The sequence below is a fragment of the Anarrhichthys ocellatus genome, unplaced genomic scaffold, assembly GCF_004355925.1.
Source record: "Anarrhichthys ocellatus isolate YVR2014 unplaced genomic scaffold, GSC_Weel_1.0 scaffold92, whole genome shotgun sequence".
Taxonomy (NCBI): domain Eukaryota; kingdom Metazoa; phylum Chordata; class Actinopteri; order Perciformes; family Anarhichadidae; genus Anarrhichthys; species Anarrhichthys ocellatus.
Genome location: NW_022280122.1, coordinates 593412 through 617429, shown reverse-complemented (window position 1 = coordinate 617429; position 24018 = coordinate 593412). Strand labels below are relative to the sequence as shown.

The window sequence follows — 24018 nt, the reverse complement described above, 5'->3', positions numbered from 1 at the left end:
GTGTGTGTGTGTGTGTGTGTGTGTGTGTGTGTGTGTGTGTGTGTGTGCGATCATTACAGAACAACAGTGGGTCTATGAGTCCCCTTGGCCACCTCTGGCCCTGTTGAACAGAGACCCATTGACTGAAGTGCAATGACGGATACACGCACACATACGGAGGGCACACATCGGCTGACCACTGCAGCAGCACTCACAGAACTCTCTAATCACAGTCACTTGACATGACTTAAGAGCAGAAGTGAGTTGACATGTAAAGAGGTTCTTTGTCCTCTCTACCTGTGCGTATTAAAGGACACACCTAGTTGGGACAGATTAGTCTCTAGTCGATTCGGCTACAAGGACAATACAAACACGATACCAAACAAATCAATTGAAAACCGAGCTGAAACGTATGTCCTTCAATGTTAGGTGTGATTCTTCACTGGCAAATAAAAAAATAGCAGATTCCATCAGGAGAAATAATAGTTACAGCCCTGGCCCTTTAGGTTGCATCTGTGGTGAATGTAACCAGCAGAATCAAAATTATACTTTAAAGCCACAGTCAAAAATAAGGTTTTATCAAATTCACCTGACCATACATTTTTGCATGTTCAGTAGTGCATGAGACGGATAATCTGGTATATACAAGGTTAAATAAAGAAAAAGGTTCCCCTGTCAAACTAGGCAGCGCTGATCAAATATGAGTACAGATTATGTTACTGTATTACCTATTTCTCTTCCAAGTGTTTTTCATAAACACATTTTAATTACTGTTTAGCAGTGAAATGAGAAAGTTTGTTGCTTTAATTGATATCTTTCTTTGTTGGATAGAAGCTTGTTTCATCAAAAAAAGCCTAAAGAATACAGAATGAAATGAACTAAATTAGGAGTGAATCAGGAATATTTGAATTAGTGCTGGGCGGTATACCGGTTTTAATTTCCCGTATGATATTAATTTTTCACATACCGTCATACCAAGACAACTGCTGTCATTCTTCAACAGGCAGCAAAATATATTGTTCGCCGCTAAGGGCGCTACAGTCGGAGCTACTTGTCTTAAGTATATTGAGAGGGACCTCTAATCATGGTTATAACTTTATAACACAACAATTAATAACCCACAACTAACGCTCTTTAACAGGGCAAAACACCACGACACAACAGTTTGTGACAAATAAACAATTACGAACGCAATAACAACCCACCAATATTTACTGTCAACAATATTTGGGATAGTGAACAAAAAGACTATTAACTAATAATTATATGTGCATAAATATGCACACAGGCTACTACACTTTCTCCTCTCTGCTTCACTGCCTTGTTGTTCTACTTTCTTCCTGGCTGAAGGACAAACTCCTCTGACTTCCTGTCCTGACTGCAGATGGGCCTGACTTACAGCTGACCTCAGGTCAGAGAAGGCTGTTGGTGTGAATAAGGTCAGGGGTGCAGCCGGGGCCGTTGATTGACCTCTCCTTCTGGGCATTTATTTATTAAATGCGTCAGGGAAGGACAGAAGTCCAAAAAGTGACCCAATCATTTCTGAGTGACACATATTTGGTCCTACTTCTAGACAGGTTTCTTCAGAGCCGTTGCGAATGTCAAAGTGGATGGCTCCCTCCGTCACCATCTTGGCAGTGACAACACAGCCTAACTCCCGGTTAATCCAAAAATTAACAAAGAGGTGGGTCGTTAGGTGACCGGGTGGAAGCAGAGGAGACAGCTGGCGACCTAAGACGGCACCCACCTGTCACTCAAAGCAGCCACATCCTTGCTTGTGCATAGCTTCAAACCCTAACATGGGGATCTATGAGGATTGACTCACTTTTGGAGCCAACGTCTGGTGGCCATTTCAGGTACTGCAGTTTTTGGCCCTTACGGCTTTATTTTTCAGCACCGGAAATTGCCACTTGCTTGAAACTAGAGATTGAGACCATCAACTCATGTTTACAATGTTTACTGAGGGAATAAATCAAGAGAGAAGTATAGTCATTTTCTCAAAGACTTCTATACAACCAGAGGAGTCGACCCCTGATGGACACTAGAGAGAATGCAGGTTTGTGGTACTTCAGCATTTTCGGTACTTTAATAACGCTTTATCGGCACACGTTCTTATGCGCAAAACCACTTTTGGCTTCAGTATTTTTCCATCAACAGAGAGAAGTTGCCCCTAACTTCAGTGAGGTTTGGAAGCAGGAGGCCTCGAGGTGATGTTTCTGTCAATAACGTAACTCATCCCCAATGAGTTGCCAGGTTTGCAGTGCCACCAGAAGACTCAATGATGGTGCATTCTGCAGAATGCAAATACAATGTGGGAATGGGTCTGTGAACTGTTCAAAATATGTTTTTAATTGGAAAATGTAGCTATCTAAAAGGAGAGGGGTTTTCTGGAGAGGACAGGAACACAGAAACAGAGAGCTCCTTGGAAAGCAGATTTTTGGCCGCCATATTGATTTGTGTTTTACACAAAGATTGTTTTGGATCTGTGGCTGTGTATCAACGTGACGTTATCTTCGACTCGTTTTCAGTAAATCTATAAACTCCTAGTGTATTTCTGCACCAAAACTCTTGTGTATGCGCTTGCATTGTAAAGCCCGACTAGAATTCCACTGATATTGTTCACTATCAACACACAAGGGCTATTAACTCCAAATGGATTTTTCTCAACTCCTGCTGATACTTCCAGTGTTGATCCTGCTTATCTCTGCAACCCCCATGTCCAACCAGCCAACATTAAAATAGATAAGTGGCCCCACCCACGCTTTCCATCTGGAGGCACCCCGACCCAGACACCGTGACTGCTAAAGTCAGGCATTGGCGCCGCCGGAGTCCCTGTGGAGAAGCAGCCCTGGTAACATTGGTCCGTCTGTCCCAGCTCATCTGTCACACACTGCACACGAGCAGTGCCAAGAGACCCAGAGAGAGGAGAAGACAGACAGGCACAGAGAGGAAGTATGGGGCTCTGATCCTAAATCCAGTATGTTTAAACAGAAACACAAGATTTGACAAAGAAGATGAATAAGAAGGCATTTAAAGGTTGGTTTCATCTAGGTTTGGGCACTTTTACACACTTAGATTTGTTGTATACAGTGAACCACATAAGAGACGGTGCTTATACCTGGACTATAAAACATGGAACTAAGGAAAGACAGACCTCTCAAAAACTTATTTCAGTGATCATGAAATGTTTTAAATAAATAAATACCATAAATGAACATTTTTAACTCTAAAATATTAGTGCAACCCTCAAAAGTCCAGTATTGGTCAGGTATTAGAAAAGAACCAAAAGAAAAGCAATCATGAAGAAACAAGTTGTGATTGGCTAAGGGAGATAAGACTACTAAATGTAAAGCTACTTCTGTCAATATGTAGAAAAAAAGGAGAAGCTCAGACACTAAAGGACCATGGAGACGCCTCGTTTGATTCACTGCATGAATCAGATCTGAGATGCCAACAGCACAGAACCAGCAGTGTTTCTTTTTGTATAATACAGGCAGAGAACCCTAATCTGTTCACTTGATCTAAATAATGAAGGACCTGGTTCGAACTATAAAGAGGACAAGATACGATACATATGAAAGTTGAACTAGATGATGTGACATTGGAAGATGTATCCCTCTGTTGGAGTTAACTACGAAAACACTCGCTGTTGTACAATGGTGTTACAGAGTGAAGCTTCTCTTCCTGACAGCTGATGTGACCTACCGCTGGCGACGTTTGTCATTTTAACCAGTGTAGTAGTATTAGTAGCAGTATTATTAATCAATAATCTATCTCTTTAATAAAATGCCATCCTTTATAAATATCACACTTAGCTTTTAACTCCTTTTAGCCTTTCCAAACACAAACTGCGTCCTCATTTGACCATCCTAAATTGAAACAAGGTTGAAGAAGCAGTCAGAGCAGTTTGGCCATTTAAAACAGGTGTACTTCAGAATGTGCATCAGACAGAGATTCAGAGATAGAATTTGTTACTGATTTGTTAGAGCGATTCGGGTTTTTGTATTTGATACATACTCGGTGAACTCCAAAGGTTTTTACGATGTGTTGCAGAGGGCTTTCTCCAAGCAAGTAATGATTCAAGCACTAATCCCGGTACATGTCACCCCCAAAAACTTTGATTCCCACCATTTTCAGCATCCCAGTTCTTTCTGAGGGTTGGGTTTAAGGCTTGCACAGCTCCACTTATAAATACCCATTCATCCTCTTCAATAAGATCCACTGAATGCTGTCGAACTGTGCAGAAGAAACAGTGACTATGCCTTCGCAAAGTTTAGCTCGAGTCCTCTTTACAGCTGCATGTTCGGAACAAAATGTTGAGGTGACATAAACAGTCCAACAGCCAATTAGAAACCCAGCTGGGAGAGTCCAGTTTGTGACAGGAGCCATAACATGGAAAGATTGGAAAGGCTTCAGAGGAATTTCAGAAACAAGTGGCAGAGATAGCTGTAGGTGTATGTTCATATCATATCTGATATGTGTGGATGTTTCCGGTTCAGTTGTAGGAGCCATTAATTAGGTCTGGATATTATATCTGTATATATTGGGAGCCTACCTCAGGTTGACCACGGGTGGCAGTGTGGATTAGTGTAGCAGTTAATTGGTATATAGGGCACAGGTGCAACAGACGACGAATGATGCATGGGTGATGGGGAGATCACACGTTTTTTATCGCAAGCAAGACACACCAGAGGGAGACCAGGAAGATAAGTTCTATCATCGTATAATCTGTAAACTGATTATTCTAATTAAACGGGAACCTCACCCAAAAGTGAAAGAGCCTGCAATCTCTTTGTTGGAGCGAGTAAAGAACATGATCTTCTCCCGCACCCAGCCGAGTGGCTAGTTGCTGGAATCAGTCACTATACCAGTGTTCAGACTGAACGCTTGCACACACTCATGTTGGTACTGTGGTGTTCTGCTTCAGTCTAGCCCAATGCCTATGTGGAATGGCTCACTGCCTGGTTCCCGGAGCGTGGGCGGCTATATTTACATAAAGCAGAGTTATTAATGATTTCAGGTCACAGTATTGGTGCTCATTGAGAAAGTCATTGTGTGTGATTACACAAACGGCAAACGGTAAAGATCTGCAGTTTTATTATTAAGTCACAGATGACGTTTTAATATACATCAAGGATTGCAAGTGTGAAAATGCGAAAATGAATGAGGCTCAATATGGGAAATATAAACCATCCCTTAAACATGAAACAATGTGCATCCCGTGAATCATTAGAAAAAATATATTTATAGTGCGTTTACAATAAGTTAACCATCACAATAATTACTATATCAACTCATCGTTCAATACATGGGCATGACCTTAATCATTTTCACGTTACTCACTTATCGTACCGTATATGGGCATAACCTCGATCATTTTTACGTTATCGACTTATCTTACGATATAGAGACATGACCTCGATTATTTTTACGTTATCGACTTATCTTACGATATATGGACATGCCCTCCAGAATTTTTACGTTATCGACTTATATTACGATATATGGACAGTGAAGAATCATTTTTACGTTATCGACTTATCTTACGATATAGAGACATGACCTCAAATATTTTTACGTTATTGACCTATCTTACGATATATGGACATGACCTCAATAATTTTTACATTATCGACTTATTTTGTGATATATGGACATGACCTCAATAATTTTTATGTTATCGACTTTTCTTGCGATATAGAGACATGACTATGGCTGGGCGGTATGACCAAAAATGCATATCACGGTATTTTGTAAGATTCTGGCAGTTTCACGGTATATCACGGTATTTTTTTGTTCAGCGTTAAAGCATTAATTAATTAAAGCCGAAAAGAAACGGCCGGCCAGCGAGCGGTGAACAGCTGTGTGGCGTGTCTTCCGTTCCGTCACTTCCTGTTTCCTTCATCTACATTCCCCTGGGTCCTAAGCCCCTCCATGGAAAGAAACGGGATTAGACCGTAGGATTTAGTTGTTAGTAGGTGTTGTTTAGGTTTATTTCTTCGGTTATTTTATTTTTATATTTATATATATATCTATATATATATATATATATATTCTTTTCTTTTATTATTTTATTTTATTATCAGAACAGTGAAGACAAGGTTATTATACTGAAAATTCACACTCCGGTACACTAGGTGGCGGTATGCACCTATGCAAGTTGGTTGCGATCCGCCAATGTAATTTAAAGAAGAAGAAGAAGAAGCCCCTCCATGTACAGCTTCTTATCACTCTATGTACCAACGTAATAACAAATACTACACATATTACGGTAGTCAGCGTTGCATATGTGTCTGACCTAAATACCTTTTGTTGTTCAGTCTTTGTTCATCCTGTATCGCTCTTTTCTGTTCTTTAATGTAACGTTACTGCCGCGACAGAGCCTCTCCCAGCTGTTAGCAGACTGTTGTTAGCGAGCTATACCCAGCATGCAGTTCGGCGGTGAAATTTTACAAATGTACAATTATTAGTGCTATAAATTGTTTATCTGTCACAAACTGTTGTGTCGTGGTGTTTTGCCATGTTAAAGAGCGTTAGTTGTGGGTTGTTAATTGTTGTTGTAAAGTTATGACCATGACTAGGGTTCCCTCTCAATACAGCTAAGAGAACTAGCTCCGCCGTAGCTAACAAAATATTTTGCTGCCTGTTGAAGAGCAACCGAAGTTGTTTCGGCTGTGCACCGGTATGACGGTTTATGAAAAATTCATATCGTACGGGAAATTAAAACCCAGCCCTAGACATGACCTCAATCATTTTCACGTTATCAACTTATCTTACGATATAGAGACATGACCTCAATCATTTTTGCTGATCTCGATATTGCATGTTGTGTTTCCATGTGTTTGTCACCTACATTTGACCTAAAATGTTTCCAGAATAACAGCAGGCACAGTTCAGTGGGTGGACGTTTTTTAGACTGAAGATCTGACCAAACATTTGGTGCCAAATTTCAGAGCTGTACTATTTGATAGTCTGAGAGGTGAAAACACTTTCGATGGGTCTCAAAAAGGCCTGATGTTCCAGACTCAGCCTTTGGCGTATGAGCACTTTTGTCAGATTTCTGGTTATGTGGTCAGATGTCAATGGCTCGTCTCTCATCAATCTAGTTACATTCTGCTCCAATGCAGTTAGGTGACAGGTTGCTGAAAAAATATTGCTTCACAGATATTATGTCACTATAATACTAAAGGTTAGTATGTTGTTCAATTGGCGGAACCCAGCAGCCACAGGAGACGTTTCTTTGATCAGCAGCAGGGGAATCAAAGATATGCCACGTGATATAAAAGAGATTATGTACTAAGACAAAAAAATAAATGAAATACAAGTAACCTACTTTGAACAGAGACATCTGTGCTGCTCTGACTTCAGCGAAAGGACTGAAATGGATCAAATTGGACATTTACATTTTTTCTGGCTAGGAGAGATCTTGTTCCATACCTACACTCATATTATCCTTACTGTGTGGGTAACACAACACCAGCTTTTTATGTGCCAGGATTCTTAAACTGTGATTTGATTTCTGTGAACACTTGATAACCTTGAGTTTACGTTATATTTCAATGTCAATACAGATTTATTTTGCCATTTACTCATTTTACATTGCGTAGAGAATTTTCCTTGTATTCAACTTTGCCTTCAACTGTCTCAGGTCATAATGTTAAACCTGAAATCCAGAATAAAGCCTCGTCAATACATCAGCCTGAACAACATTATCAGCCAATTTTAGCTTACCATCACAGATATGGTAATATTGGTGTACTTCTTGCCAGTGCAGTAGAGAAGTGTCCAAGATATGTTTCAGGTAATTTAGGAACAGTGTCGCTGTTACATAGTTTGACCACCAGAGAGAATTGACAAGTTTATTTTCTTACTGCATATTGTCCTATTCAGTAGGCTACTCACCCGGTATATAGAACCAAATGAAACCAGATTAAGTAATTTAGGGAATCCTTACTAAAAATGTATTAAAAGATTGTTTGTGTCATGTTTTGTTGAAAAACTGAATGTCGGTCGATCTATCGTTAGAAGAATTCTTACATATGGAAACCATGGAAGTCCAGGGCCCAATTAAAAGTCCATTTGTCAGGCTCTAATCTGCAGCACTCCACAGCTGAAACTATAGCAAAGATGACAGAAACTGTGTTTCCTTGTTGCTGTTGAAATTTTCATAGCTTCCAAGTACCTTTCCAAGTATAGATTTAATTTACTGGAGCAATGAAGTTACATAGTGTTGCCATTGTCTGCCGGTCAGGTAAAGTACAACCCGACAAACCTGATCAACATTTCAAAACAGCAGTGTAGTCAGAGCCTCTCCAAACAGCAGGGGCGTTTATTGGATTCAAAGAAAGGGGGGGCTTAGCCCCAAGGGGAGTGGCATGTTTGCGCGCGTAGTGTGCGGCAATTTTTTTTGGGGCCCATTTATCGCCGCAGATATCCATTGTTTCAGACAGTTCATAGATTGGTTCAATCAGAAAGAGTGTGATTTTGCTCTGTAGTTTTGCTTGCATTCAGTATATGATAACACAAGAGACAGAATTTCAGAAATATGAACTTTTCTCAAATAAAGAGAGTGAAATAATTTTCCTGCTTGTAAAGGAAAGACTGATAAACTAGCTTTCATATCTGCGTCACTCCCAAATCCTAATTCTTAAAGGGACTGCACACAATGGATGGAGAATGGACCTGATAGTGTCAACTTTTGAGTTGTTTACTTGTTTTATTATGAGCAGAAGGGAATAAGATTTTGATCTACCTGTACTTACAATTTCACTCCGTGCATCATTTACTTTGAGCTAAACTCCTTGGCTATAATCCTGGCTGTCGTTGACGAGAGACCTTACTTGGCAGAGTGAGAAAGCCAGCGCAGCAGCCTCCCCAAGATCCTAGTGCCCGGGGTTTATATCGTTAAGTATGATGATAGGCTATTGGATTGTAATTTGAAGGGGGAGAAAACATACAAACCAGAATGCACGCACATATGTAGCATGTTAGAGTTATAAATAACTTGTCCATGTGAGAAACAATAGTTTAATTGAATGACGTCACCAAAATAAAAATAAAAAATAAAGATTTTTTTTTTTTTAAAGCCAATAATGCCAAATTATTTGGGGGGGCTGAAGAACATTTTAGGGGGGCTTCAGCCCCCCTAAAATAGGCCTAACGACGGCCCTGCAAGACAGTAAGAAGTTTTAGAGTAGCATGGTACACTAACCTCTAACCTCTGGTTATCTACGATGAGCAGGATGGTACTTCACACTTAAGTGTAGCCCTGTATCATCAGTGGGCTAGCGCTAGCTTACCTAACATTATCAGTGCACTAGCTCCTAGTGCTGTCCTGCTATAAGCAGTCTGCAGCATGTTCTCCTGCACAGCGCTTGACTGATTTTTAATTTGGACTCTGAGTGTTGGAAGGCTTCTATCTACAGCCTCAACACTTCCCAGACACCAGGAGGCTTCCAGCAAGTCATCCCTGACTCACAGAGAAACACACATCTGCAGAGTGTCCATATGACAGAGTCACCATATATCACACTTTTCTTTTTGCATGACTGGGCCTTTTATAAAGGTTTATGGTAGCTTATTCTCCAGTCAGGAGTAAATAGAACAATAAAAAATAACATTTTAATGTCATCGTGTTTATACTGAAGGCTGGTTTGCTTGGCCCAAGTAAATTATAGAATATATGAATAAATCAGAATGCATGAAACAGTTGCAGAATGTAAATAATTATTACTGTACAAACACCGATTTAGTAAAGAACAAGAACTTAAAAATAAATAGGTTAGATATGCCAACAACTTTCTTTTCAAAACAAAATATTAATGAAAATTCTTATAAAAGCATTATCAACTGACAACGGGTGTGTTGTTGCAGAAAAGTAGGCGACTGTACGTTGGTGTTGTTGGTAAAACATATATGTGTTGCTTTACACTGAGCTGTAGAGGAAAGCAGACCCATGTCTCAATCCATCACTACCTACATGAGATTCAGAAGATGCATTTAATCACCATTGAAAAGTGTGTTTTCACCTGCACCTTCTTCCTAATTCCTACTAGTCACCTCTGTGACTGCTGAGGTCCACTGCAGCTGGATCTGAAGTTATTGTGAGCTATATTTGGCTTCAACACACTATTAAACAACATAACAGGCACTGAAGTACCCAGCCACATGCTGATCTTGTGTTTTAGGCAGAACTTATGAATGCCACCCCAAAGCATAAATGACTAATGCAAATGCAAATGCAAAAATGTGGAATTTGACTGTGGAATTTCAAATGTCAGCAGATGTGCTCCCAGATCAGCTATCAGGATGATTTCTCTGAAGTGGACAAAGCATTCTCCCTCTAATCAGCTCCGTATCTCCACATCTACCCGACACTTCAGAGGTTCATCAGTCATGACAGGGTGCTCAGCTCAAATCTCTCTGAGATGAAGGGACTGACCTCCCTGGTCTCAGCCCTTATGAGAGCACAAAGAGCTGCTGGGCACGCTGACAGGGATCCTCTATGAGTGAGAGAGGTCTTAGCGAAGGCTCAAAGTGTGTCACAGATGAACTGTAGATGGAGTCTGGTCCAGTCAGCTCGTGGATCGATAGCAGCCTTGATGGAGACGTGGAGACTGTACTGATGCAAGGGATTTAAAGGGAACTTAGAGGGAATAAAAGACAGATGAAGCATGCCTTCACTATCTTGTTTAGTCTTATGATCTAGTCATCATCTCCAGATAACAAATGGGGCTCATATTGAGTTTCCTAAGCTCATTGTTCTTATAAAAGATGTATAATGTACCGGCCGACACTTAGACATTATAATGAGCGAAGTTCAGCTTATTACTGATGCTTCTGTATCTGTATCTGTATCTGCGTCCTGCCCAAAGTTGACACTTTTTGCACCCTTCACAATCTGCTGGTACTCTTTTCTATCTCTCAAGTTCTCTGGCTGTTTCATAACTCATTGATTAAAATGAATAATACACCACACCGTAAGCGTTTTTTGCGCCACGCCTCATACACAGTATAAACATAAAGTCAATGTGGCGAAATTCTAGACGAGCCATGTTAAGCAATTAATACTAAAATTATGTGAAATTGCTTATTTTTAAGTCAAAACCCTTCCAATTAACTTGGGGGAGTATTGGCATTTATTTCTTCTCACTTCCAGCACTGTATCTGCGGCTACTACTAACATTAGCTGAGTGTGATGCACTTCTCTGCTGTTATTTTTTCACAGGTAATCACACATGGAGGGATGACTATATGAGCACCAGTTTGACATCAGACTACACGTTGTTCTTCTAAACACCTGCTGACTATCTGAAGGCAATACAGAGAACAGAGCGAGGACTACTCTGATGTCAGGAGCAGCGAGAATGTCTACAAACTAATGGAATACACTGAACAGTAAACAGGTTCTGGAGTATGTGTATTTTTAATGGAACTAAGCTAGCAGTCTCATTCACTGGATGTACAGAGATGAAAACGGACAGCTCTGACTCTGGATAAGATGGAATACAAGTGTTTTTTCACAAAATATGGCTGGTCCAAGAAATGCTACTTTCTTGGTATAACTTGTGTCGTCATGAGCTAGACTTAAAGCCACAGAGGGGCTGCATAGACGGGCTAATTAATAATTCATTAATTAACGTGTTTGCCGTAGTAGCGTGTAGCCAAATACAGAGTCCAACTTCTGCTTCTTCTTTGCCTTTGATGGATATTTATTGTTGATGGTCCTCAACGTGTTACATGCCAGAATCATGCATCAATGCAGTGACAGAACATAGTATGGAGTTTGGTATCATTTCAGCTCAGTGTGAGTCTTTACAGCATTTTGACATAATTGACTGTCCGTCATGCTTGTTTCTCTCCTCTGATCTCTGCTGAACTTTGGGCAGAGCTTACATACATAGTAAGTAAGTAAGTAACATCTATTTATAAAGCGCTTTTTACAGACATAAGTCACAAAGTGCTTAACAGGGGCAGAATTACAAACATAAACAACACAATGTGACCATATAAGGGCCAATAATTTACATACACACAGAAAGTACAAAATTAACACATGGTTTAAAAGCAGGCCTAGGACATGCATTAGTCAAATGCCAGTCTAAACAGGTGTGTCTTGAGCTGATTCTGGAATGAATTCACAGAATCTGAAAAGCGTAGGGGTGCCGGCAGAGCATTCCACAACCTTGGTGCTGTCTCAAAAGCTCGGTCACCACGGGTCTTAAGGTGAGTGCGTGGGACAGACAGATAATTTAATAATGGTGAAGTAATTCAGTCACATATGTAGGAGCCTGACCGTGTAGTGCTCTGTAAGTGACAGTGAGAATTTTAAAATGGATCCTAAATGCTACAGGGAGCCAGTGAAGACATAGCACTTGGCAGTCTGCTAGCTTGTTGCTCTCGCTACCGATATTAGCTTTTCTGATTCAACAATGTTGGGATGGAAAAGAACGCGCATGCAGGCTGAAATCAACCGTGGTCACCTAAACCCACATTAAAGTAGAAGAGCTTCGGGTGAGGAAAAGTAACTAACTGAAGTTCGCTAGCTGCTAGGCTAATTCATGTGGTGTAAATTGTCATAGGCTTTCAGGAAGTGGCGTGTCTTCCAGCTGCTATGTGAAAACCCCATTTAAGTAGATTTCAGCCCACCTGTAATGCACTGCAGCAGGATAATGTTGATGTGCTGAGGTGGCTCACACAGATACTGTTATTGAAAAGATGCAGCTTTTTATATTAGAGAATGTTGTAGTCTGATTTTCAAAAGCACTTTCTAAATAAAAAGAGAGCTCAGATTACTGACTGACAGAGTTCTGAATGCTTCTATTAACTAATGACAAAGTAGCCATGTGCAGTAGCATGGAAACACATTGAGATGCATTGAACCTTCACCATTCATGCAGTAGCATGTTGTACTCCATGCCGAGGTGTTCTGACAGCAGGCATTTTGCTTGAGCATTGCCAAGATCAGCTGCATGTGGCAGCTGCCCTCTAGTCAACTGTCCCAGGTATTATAATTAGGATTGGGTACCGAAAATCGGTGCCAATATAAGCCAGGAGAGGTGTCATATTTTACCAAATATGCTCATATTTCTGCAAAATAATTGCTGAAGTTTGAAGCTGTAGTGTGTGTACAGAGTGTGTGTGTGTGTTTTGTATTTATTTCTATTTATTTAAGTATACTGTAAACTGTTAACGGTTAATATATTGTTCATAGTTTGAAGTTAAAAAGTTTGAAGCTGTAGTTTGAAGCCAAGTGTTTTGTATTTATTTATATTTATAGTATACTTTAAACAGTTAATATATTGTTCAATTTGAAGAAAAAAGTATCGGTTCAGGCACCGTTTAGGCACCGGTATCGTTTTAAAAGTATCGTTTTAGCACCATTATCGGAAAAAACCCAAACGATACCCATCCGTAATTATAAGCAACCGTCTCTGCTGACCTTTGCCTCCAATCCTTGATCAAATGCTCTGATGAAGGAAATGTCCTGAAGAGAGATCCCCATCAAACAAGGGAATAGCTCTAGCTGGCAAAGACATTAAATGTGGTTGTTGGACGAGGGCTCAGTCTTGCGATTTGTATTTCCTAACCAGTCCACTCCTTTGGTGCATTGCTGACTATCCATCTGAGGCAGCATAGCAGTAGGTGCTGGGTTACTTGCTGGCTGTGACCAATCCTCACTTTGCTGTGGCTGGCTCAGATTTACAGGTATGTAATCCTCTGCCATTGTATTGGGCCTGTTTGAAGTTGCTGCCTTTCTTTATTCCTTCACCGGGTAGGAGTTCATTGCATTCGGTGATGCTTTGGGAAAACTTTGAAGGTAAAAAGCCTTGAGAGCTGCTAATTTAGCAGCGGGTGCAGCTAGCATAGCTTCCAGCTCAAGTTGCCCTCTTCACCTTTTCAGCATTTGCGCTTGTTCCTCCAAAGCATGCTTTTCCTTTAAAGCTGCTACACGAGCAAGCAGCACAGCCCTGTCGGACTCTGCTTTCACTCTTGCAGAGAAAGTGAAGCTACATTTCCTACTGTATGCACACCGAGCAACATTTGAAACACTCTGTCCTCTGGCTTAATACCATCATCATTATAAAAGGCATAATGTTCAGAGCATGCTACCCACTCTTTCACATGAGAAATAAATTCATCATTAAAGATACTTTTTGCTTCCTTTTCATCTCCAGGTAACATCCGATCAAAGAACCATGGATCACACAAACTGACGAGATCATCAAGAACACATTGTACATCGGCTTTTATCTTTTTTTTTGCATCACGTTTCTTAACTTAGTAGCATTATTTAGCTTAGCTTTGCTTTCCTAGCACCCTGCAACCTTTCCAGCTTTTCTCCTCTCGCCACAATGAACTAAAGAACGAAACAACACAGTCCAACTTCTGCTGCTTTGCCTTGGATGGATATTTATTGCTCAGTGTTAATGTTCTTCATCTTCAACATGTCAACGTTACAAGAACCCGTAACGATTGTCCATCGATCGCCATACAGCGACACCTTTCATCTTCACCTAGCTTATGTTTGGACCGTTATGGTTTGTTCCATAACGGTCCTAACATTGTTTTTGATCGTCCGTCCAGCAACACGTCACCTGAGTGATAGTTCCTACCTATAGTTTACATGACCCAATGCACAATGGTGACATCTACTGGACCAATTGTATCCTACATACACTTCATTCATTTCACACTATAATTAAATGTGATATCTTATGTTATGATTTGAATTAATTTAATTTAATTGACTTGCCTTAATTCCAGATGTGGCTTCTTCAAGTGCAATCTTGCTAATGCAGCTAATATTTGTTCTAGTTTATTTTTTTTAATTTCAGGTTCCTTCACTTACAACAAGAAGGGTCACAAAGTAAACAAGAGTATTGAGTCCATTTAAATGTAGCCAGAGACTATCACCTTTCATATCTCCAGCTCGACACCCTGCAGCTTTATGACAGAATATCATGTCACAGTATTAAACTATCACGCTCTGCCAAACTCTTAATTACAGCTGCAAGCTCATAACATCTCTCTACACGTCTTCCCCAGCTTCGCTTCTCTTTAGTAGTGTTTCACAAGCACTGACTTTTGTTTTGGAGAATCTGACAAGTCTCTCTGACTTGTCCTGTTCACTGAAATTTAAACTATGACTCATTTGATTCAGGTTGACTGCATGTACTGTACATAGAGTGAGTGCAATATTAATACGATGATACTACAGCAGTTAATGGAAACAATGTGGTCTGTTTTAAAGTGAATAAACTAAAGTGCGTCTTCCTGTCAGTGATCAAATACCAAAATAAATACAAATCTATTACTGCAGTGAACCAAAGTGTTAGTGACTCAATAGAGCAGTATTTTGGTACAATGCAATTATTATATTATTATTATGGCCTATAACACTACACTAAAAGTAGAAGGAAAAATGAAGACAGTGCATAACCTCCATTGCTATAGCAACAGTGCCAACACACTATGTGATTACTGAACAAGATGGGATGACCCCATCCATCAACTCAAACCTTTTCATGTGTCAGAGCTCCAGACATTACTTATAACACTGAGGCTATTTAAGACCATCGCCCCATTTACACTTAAAGGGATAGTTCAGGTGTTTTGAAGTGGGGTTTTAGGAGGTACTTCTGCATGGAGGTAATGTTAGAATGATAACATGGTGGTAACGTTAGCGGGATAACATGGTGGTAATGTTAGAATGATAACATGGTGGTAACGTTAGCGGGATAACATGGTGGTAACGTTAGCGGGATAACATGGAGATAATGTTAGAATGATAACATGGTGGTAACGTTAGCGTGATAACATGGTGGTAACGTTAGCGGGATAACATGGTGGTAACGTTAGCAGGATAACATGGAGGTAATGTTAGAATGATAACATAGTGGTAACGTTAGAATGATAACATGGTGGTAACGTTAGCGTGATAACATGGTGGTAATGTTAGCGGGATAACATGGTGGTAATGTCAGCAGGATAACATGGAGGTAATGTTAGAATGATAACATAGTGGTAATGTTAGAATGATAACATGGTGGTAATGTTAGCAGGGTAATATGGTGGTAACGTTAGCAGGGTAATATAGTGGTAATGTTAGAATGATAACATGGTGGTAACATTAGCGTGATAACATGGTGGTAACGTTAGCGGGATAACATGGAGGTAATGTTAGAATGATAACATAGTGGTAACGTTAGAATGATAACATGGTGGTAACGTTAGCGTGATAACATGGAGGTAATGTTAGAATGATAACATGGTGGTAAAGTTAGCGGGATAACATGGTGGTAACGTTAGCGTGATAACATAGTGGTAACGTTAGCGTGATAACATGGTGGTAGCGTTAGCGTGATAACATGGTGGTAATGTTAGAATCAGTGGCGGGCCATGCATTTTATACCTGGGCCTTCTGTGTTGTCCTACTGAGCTACGGTTATTTGTTTCTAGGGGTGTAACAATACACGTATTCGTATTAAACCGTTTGGTACGAATAATACTAGTGCATTTGGAAAATGCAGAAGCTTAAATTGTGGGAAATATAATTTTTTCGGTGGACTGCACTCACATAACAGACAACGGGCTGTGTGACCTTTTGAACCCGGAACAATAACAAAAGCGCCAGCCATTCATTTTATTCACAATAACGACACGATAGACAAATGAACAGTTACTGCAGATGTAAAAAAAAAACACAGTTTGTCACTTACCGAATAATGTTCACTTAAGGAGTCAAAGAGTTTAATCCCAGTACATCGTTTCAGTTCCAGTAAGAAGTCCTTCTCATGGACGAATCGACCGCGACCGGTGTTACGTCCCTACTGGTTTTTGAACCTACTGGTTTCTCCTCCGTGCGCAGCAGCTGTTTTCTGTCTCTGTCGCAAGATTCGTCAAACATTCACAAACATATTGCTGGAGATCTACAGTGCCTTGCATAAGTATTCACCCCCCCTTGGATGTTTTCCCCTTTTGTTGCTTTTATACATGAAATCATGGTCAGTATAATTTGGCTTTTTTGTCATGAATTTGCAAAAAAAGCTTCTTTCATGTCAATGTGAAAACAGATTTTTACAAACTAATGTCAATAAATTAAAAATATATAGTGTAAAATAAGCGTTTGCATAAGTATTCACCCCCTTTAAAGTGACTGACCTAATTCAACAGAAGTCCAGCTGGTTGATGTCACAAGTGTCACAAGTAGTGAAATGGAGATCACCTGAGTGCAGTTGATGTTTGTCAAGTGAATTTAGTATAAAAACACCTGTCTGGGAGGTCCAGTCTCTGGTTCATCGGTATTCCTGCTACAATTGCAACTTCAAGACAAAAGAACACTCCAAGCAACTCAGAGAAAAGATCATTGAAAAGTACAAGTCAGGAGATGGTTACAAAAAGATTTCCAACTCACTGGACCTCCCACAGAGTTCAGTTCAGTCCATCATTAAGAATTGGAAGGAGTATGGCACTTGTTTAAATCTCCTAGAGCTGGCCGTCCTCACAAACTGAGTGACCGGGCAAGAAGAGGACTGATGAGGGAGGCCACCAAGACACCTAGGACCACTCTGAAGGAGTTCAAAGCTTCAGTTACTCAGATGGGAGAGACTGTACATACAGCAACTGTTGCCCGGGTTCTTCACCAGTCTAAGCTGTATGGGAGAGTGGCAAAGAGAAAGACACTGTAGAAAGAATCCACCCAAAGGCATGTGGGAGACTCCAAGGTCAATTGGAAGAAGGTTCTTTGGTCTGATGAGACAAAAATTTAGCTTTTTGGCCATCAGACTAGACGCTATGTTTGGTGAACACCAAACACTGCACATCACCACAAACGCACCATGTCCACTGTGAAGCATGGTGGTGGCAGCATCATGCTCTGGGGATGCTTCTCAGCAGCAGGCCCTGGAAGGCTTGTAAAGGTAGAGGGGAACATGAATGCAGAAAGATATCGCCAAATCCTGGTGGATAATCTGACTCAGTCTGCAAGAGAACTACGACTTGGGAGAAGATTTATTCTCCAGCAAGACAACGACCCCAAGCATACAGCAAAAGCTCCACAGAATGGTTCAAAGACAACAAGGTGAATGTTCTGGAGTGGCCAAGTCAAAGCCCAGACCTCAATCCAATCCAGAATCTGTGGCTGGACTTGAAAAGAGCTGTTCACGCCCGATCCCTGAGTAACCTGACAGAGCTTGAGCTGATTTGAAGAAGAATAGAGAAAAATCTTGGTGTCCAGATGGTGCCAGCCTGAGTGAGACACATCCACACACACACTCAGTGCTGTGATTGCAGCCAAAGGTGCATTTACTAAATACTGACCTGAAGGGGGTAAATACTTATGCAATCTTTACTTTACCATATATATTTTTAATTAATTGACATTATTTTGTAAAAATCTGTTTTCACTTTGATATTAAAGAGGTTTTTTTTGCAAATTCTTGTCAAAAAAGCCAAATTATACTGACCATGATTTCATGTATAAAAGTAACAAAAGGATGAAACATCCAAGGGGGGTGAATACTTATGCAAGGCACTGTATAAACCACATCTCATATTCATCACGCGGATTACGATTGTATAAGTGAGCACTACATCAAAGCCACGTATGGAGAAATACATTGAAGAAAAAATATTTATGGAAAGATTGCAACCACCTGGATTCGAACTCTGTCGAGCAAAATAGTAATAAATCCAAAGACCGCTACGTGATCCGCCACTTACTCTCAGAGATGCGTCAGTCATTCAGGTTTTTATCCATTAGGTCATACCTCGTTACTGTCCAGGGAACGTTTTGGTTTAGGGTGAACTGAAACAACTGGTTACCTTGGGTGTCTATCCGAACACTTCCAAACATATTTATCAATGCTTTTTCGTGAGGCTTCGGCCATACACTGAAAATCATCATATAATTTAGGATTGAACTGAACACATTTGGTTCCTAAAAACATTCTTAGGAAGAGATTAAGGCACGCCAGACAAATTGTAATCTATCACTCCAATGTGTGTCCAAACATTTCCTGTACACAAATCGTGTGTTCCGCCAAAAGGTTATCTCGACCCAAACGAGGACAGGAGAGCATGACATAGTGAAGAGACCAGGATGCTCTGTTTGTGGTTCAACCCACTGGTTTGATTGGTGGAAAGTGACTTAAAGGGGGGTGAATTTTGACTATAACAGTAATCTGTGAAAAGTAATACATCGGATTTGTTTGGATTTGCTGAACTCGTATGTTGGCGTGTGCTTATTAAAACACTTCCCACTGGGTTGCAACTTCAATTCGCCGTCTCTTCTCGTCATTTTGCCACAACATAATTGGCGCCCCAACGTGAATTCGAGTCGAGGCCGAGGCATCTTCCACTTCTTCAGCCAACCGACAATCACGCTAGAGGCCACGTATCAGGTAGGAGATTTTCATATCTCACCATAGCTTTCTTTCTGTATAGCGTGATTCTCGCTTGTGTGATAAGGTGGGAGTGTCTGGGGTCCCCTCAACAGAATCCACGCTCTTTGGCGGAGGAGGAGAGACGCAGATTGGTGTTAGCGGATAAAAAACTAAAAGTTGAAATGTTGAAATGATTCAATTTGATCTCCAGCTGTAAAAAGAGAGCTCTCTGTAGAAGAGCCGTGCGCGGCACTGTGTTTGCCAGACGCCTGGATGTGGCCGTAAGCGAAAACTCGGAGCGCTCCTTGAATCTCTCAAGCTCAAGAGACTGTTGTGCGCTGATGATAAAGCGACTGTTGTGCGCTGATGATAAAGCGACTGTTGTGCGCTGATGATAAAGTGACTGTTGTGCGCTGATGATAAAGCGATTGTGCGCTGATGATAAAGCGACTGTTGTGCGCTGATGATAAAGCGACTGTTGTGCGCTGATGATAAAGCGGTTGTGCGCTGATGATAAAGCGACTGTAGTGCGCTGATGATAAAGCGACTGTTGTGCGCTGGTGATAAAGCGATTGTGCGCTGATGATAAAGCTATTTCTGCAAAAAAGGTTAAAGAACTCCATTGGGAGTATGATACGCAGGTCCTAAAACAAACCCTCTCAGGAGGCCTTCTCTGAGCTCGAGAGAAGTACAAAAGGACTGGCTTAGATTTATATATACTAAATATAACTAAACTAGAATATAGGGAATATGTTAAGAGTGGTTTCTGTCTTAGGCAGGAAGAACATTTGGTTCCTAAAAACATTCTTAGGAAGAGATTAAGGCACGCCAGACAAATTGTAATCTATCACTCCAATGTGTGTCCTAACATTTCCCGTACACAAATCGTGTGTTCTGCGAAAAGGTTATCTCGACCCAAACGAGGACAGGAGAGCATGACATAGTGAAGAGACCAGGATGCTCTGTTTGTGGTTCAACCCACTGGTTTGATTGGTGGAAAGTGACTTAAAGGTGGGTGAATTTTGACTATAAAAGTAATCTGTGAAAAGTAATACATCGGATTTGTTTGGATTTGCTGAACTCGTTGTATGTTGGCGTGTGCTTATTAAAACACTTCCCACTGGGTTGCAACTTCAATTCACCGTCTCTTCTCGTCATTTTGCCACAACACCACCAACGCGTTTTGACAAAAACAAATGTACTTTTGGACAATTATACAGTGATGATCATACTGTGAAAATACACTAAATAATTGCGAACTCTTGTCTCCGAAATCAACTTAGTTTGTTGACAAATTTTTTGCCACGGTCGGTCAGGATACGTTTTGGGGCGCCATGCTTGAAAAAAAATCTATTATGCATAATGTCACTACTTCAGCTCTCTTAGTTCTAGACTTCTAGCCACTTTGTGAAGTAGTCCACACACATACGAAACCATTGTTGGTGCATTTCAGCTTGCCAACTAGATCCATCCAGACTAGTTTGAAGGGCTGAGTCACCTTAGAATGCAAACCAAAGCTTAACACCAACAAGACTTCATACAACATGTTAAATTGAATGTTTATTCACCTCTACGGGTTATACTGAATTTTCTCCTTCATATTTTTTTTTCTGGCAGGCATCACATTGGGCAATCTAACAAAGTGAAACAATTGAGAACACTCTGATATTGAAAATGTGAATATTACCATAAGCTTAAGAACGTATAGCTCATCTTTGTTGAAATATGTCGGATAGATGTTGCTTTGTTTGAAGTCAAGCAATTATTTCACTCTCTGAGGGAGCATCGGTGCTTTCTTTAAATTGTTTGCTAGCTGTACGAAATAATTTCCTAGTGAGCAAATTCCGTATTAACCCCATTGTCCTTTTATACTGATGTTGCTAATTAATGTTACGTGATTGCTTGATCCTGAATTTTGCACGGTGTATTTTTGTTTTTATGTCTGTGAAGCACTTTTTAAACTGTGTAATATGTAAATAAAGTTTATTATCATTATTTTTAATGTTATTATAGACTGAATATAATTAAAAAAACCCTGGGCGTGAACACTAAACATTTGAAAATGCATTGATAAATATGTTTGGAAGTGTTTGAAGAGACGGTAACCAGTTGTTTCAGTTCACCCTAAACCAAAACGTTCCCTGGACAGTAACGAGGTAGGCCTAATGGATAAATACCTGAATGACTGACGCATCTCTAAGAGTAAGTGACGGATCGCGTCTTCCTAACAAAATTTTTAAAAATTTGGTAAGAAATGTCAATATTAACACGAGCATTGATGTGCTTCATCACATTACAGTCATATAATTTAGTTCATTCAAAAAATATGTTTAAATGTGCAGTGAGCAGTACGCTAAATTTAGAATACTTTAACCGCTAAACCATGCTGTCAGACAACCCCTCCCCAACCGGGAAATGAAGCAGTTATCTATGCTCTCTTCAAAGCCACTACTCAAAATATTCTAAAATATAGCATACACTTAAACTGGTATTGATTTTTTTTTAGCCGTCTAAAATACATTTTGATGCTGCCCCCGTCCACAACAATTCATTGCTTTGCTCACCTGTCTGTTTCTACAAACTCCATCTACTGTCGGTAATACACCGACTATAGAGAAGTACCTCATACAGTCCCTCTTCAAAACACTTGAAATGTCTCTTTAGAGTGGCAATATCCAATTTTTTCATTTAAATAAATGTCTGTTAAGTCACTTTATATCCCCTCTGGCCCACTGGTGAAAGTATGCAATATTTATATATTTGCAGTATCACGAACTAAGTGCCTGTGGTGACATTCCCAGAAAATAATTGTGATAACTATTACAGTCTCAGCACAGATATGTTTAGTATTCGAAATCATGCGGGGAAAATTCTGGTGTGTGTTAATAGAAAGCACATTCTCGGATCTTAAAGAAATGTTGTAACTTGCATCATTCATGAAATATCTATAGTTTTGGTATGCATGGAGGCAAGGATAATACTGAATTACCACCTGGTTACCTAGTCACTCATCCACTAATTCCTAGCCTTCACATTGCATCATTCAACCACGCTGTGGTCCTCCGGTCCGGGACCTCTGAACGCACTCAAGGACCCCGTTATTGGAAAGCACTGCTCCTCCTGATTCAGTCCGTCAAAGGAGCCTCAGCACAAACCTGAGCCAAACCTCTGCATGGCTACGAACCCTCATTTGCCAGATTTTACACAGTATCCTGAAATGTTCCCAGCATGCATATGGATCGTCAAAATTTGAATATGCTTCGCGCATGGATGTGGACTTTTAACAATATGGGAATTAGCGTTGGCCGTATAACACAGGTGTAGAGTAGCATGATTAGATTAGATAGAGTTGCATGACTACGTGGAAACAATACATGTAGGGTTCGACGTATTCAGCAAACAGCAGAAGCCTGAACCACTTCAGTAAAATGACCGATACACGCACATAAAGGAATTAAAGACATTCCAGGTTGAAGTTCACCTACATGGAACTTGTTTTAGCCGAAGCAAAGACCAGGCTCGCTTCACCAACGGTCCTCAATTATGTTTAGAGGTGTAGCCTACGTATGGGCTGCATTCAATTAAATGTAATATGAAGTTTACCGTAACGCCCCCCACCTTAACGTTACATGAAAAGAGGTGTTCTACCGTTAAGTACTGGTAGGCTACTCCGGGTCTGTCCGAGGTAGCCGACACTTGTGCTATTGCGTCAAAACAGACCAATAAGCGGGATACCCGCTCACACTGAAGCTATTGGGGAAACAGCGTTCAACAACATCCCGAAAAACCCGCATCTGCCGTTATGTTTTTCAGCGCATATTGTGCTAAAATATAGGGTAAATTAAACAAAATAAGACGAGGCAAAAGATAAAGGTGTTTGGTGACAGGTGTGGGTTTGTTTACCTTGCTATGATGCGGATCGTCTTCTCCACGGGCAGCTGCGGATACGGAGCCGCGGATGATGCGCAGGAGGCTGGGTGATGCTGCTCGCGACGTCGGTGTAACCAGCGCCGTGTTTCAGATGACAGAGGCGACCCAGACGCGATTCACATAGCTTTGTTACTGTCCCTCTCCTTTTCTCCGCATTCAAGGACGAGCCAGCTCTCTCTCTTTCTCTCTCTCTCTCTCTCTGTCTCTCTCTCTCTAATTTATTCCTCTCCTTCGCATCCCTGCTTTCTTTCGATCACCTTCTGGTCTCCTTTTACCAGTGTCAAGCCCGCGAAAGTATAGCAAAAGTACTTCCGGTACTTGAACATTTAAACGTCCTCACTTGAACGTCCAGCTTGCATAAATGCTAATGTTCGTAGCTACATTAATTAATCAGTATTTCTACATCGTGATGTTTATTTTAAACTGATAATGTTAATGGCAAGCCATTTTCTGCAAAAACAACACTGCACCAAACCAAAGGCAGAAAAACATTCATAAACCAATCAAACTATTTTTTGTTTCAAGTCTTTACTGTAAATCAAAGAAGGCATAGGTTCAGGAACAGAGCGGGGGACTGGCCCCACATTTTTTCAAAAGCGCAGAATATTTTTATTTATTTATTTTAAATACCTTCAACTTTGTGTCATTTCCCCTTAGTGTCTGACTGGACCAAAAAGAATGGAGCAAAAGTTATGTTACTGGGGAAATACTGAATCTGAAACCA

At 40.5% G+C, this 24018-nt stretch overlaps 1 protein-coding gene across 2 annotated transcripts in view; it reads right to left on the bottom strand.

Annotated features, from left to right (window-relative positions):
* Positions 1 to 23557, bottom strand: part of cntn2 (contactin 2) — an 80981-nt gene extending 57424 nt beyond the window's left edge. For both annotated transcript variants that reach the window (XM_031875543.1, XM_031875544.1), the window contains exon 1: positions 23268 to 23557. The gene's annotated coding sequence lies outside the window, so the exon portion shown is untranslated. The remainder of the gene's footprint in view (positions 1 to 23267) is intronic.
* Positions 23558 to 24018: the final 461 nt, after the last annotated feature.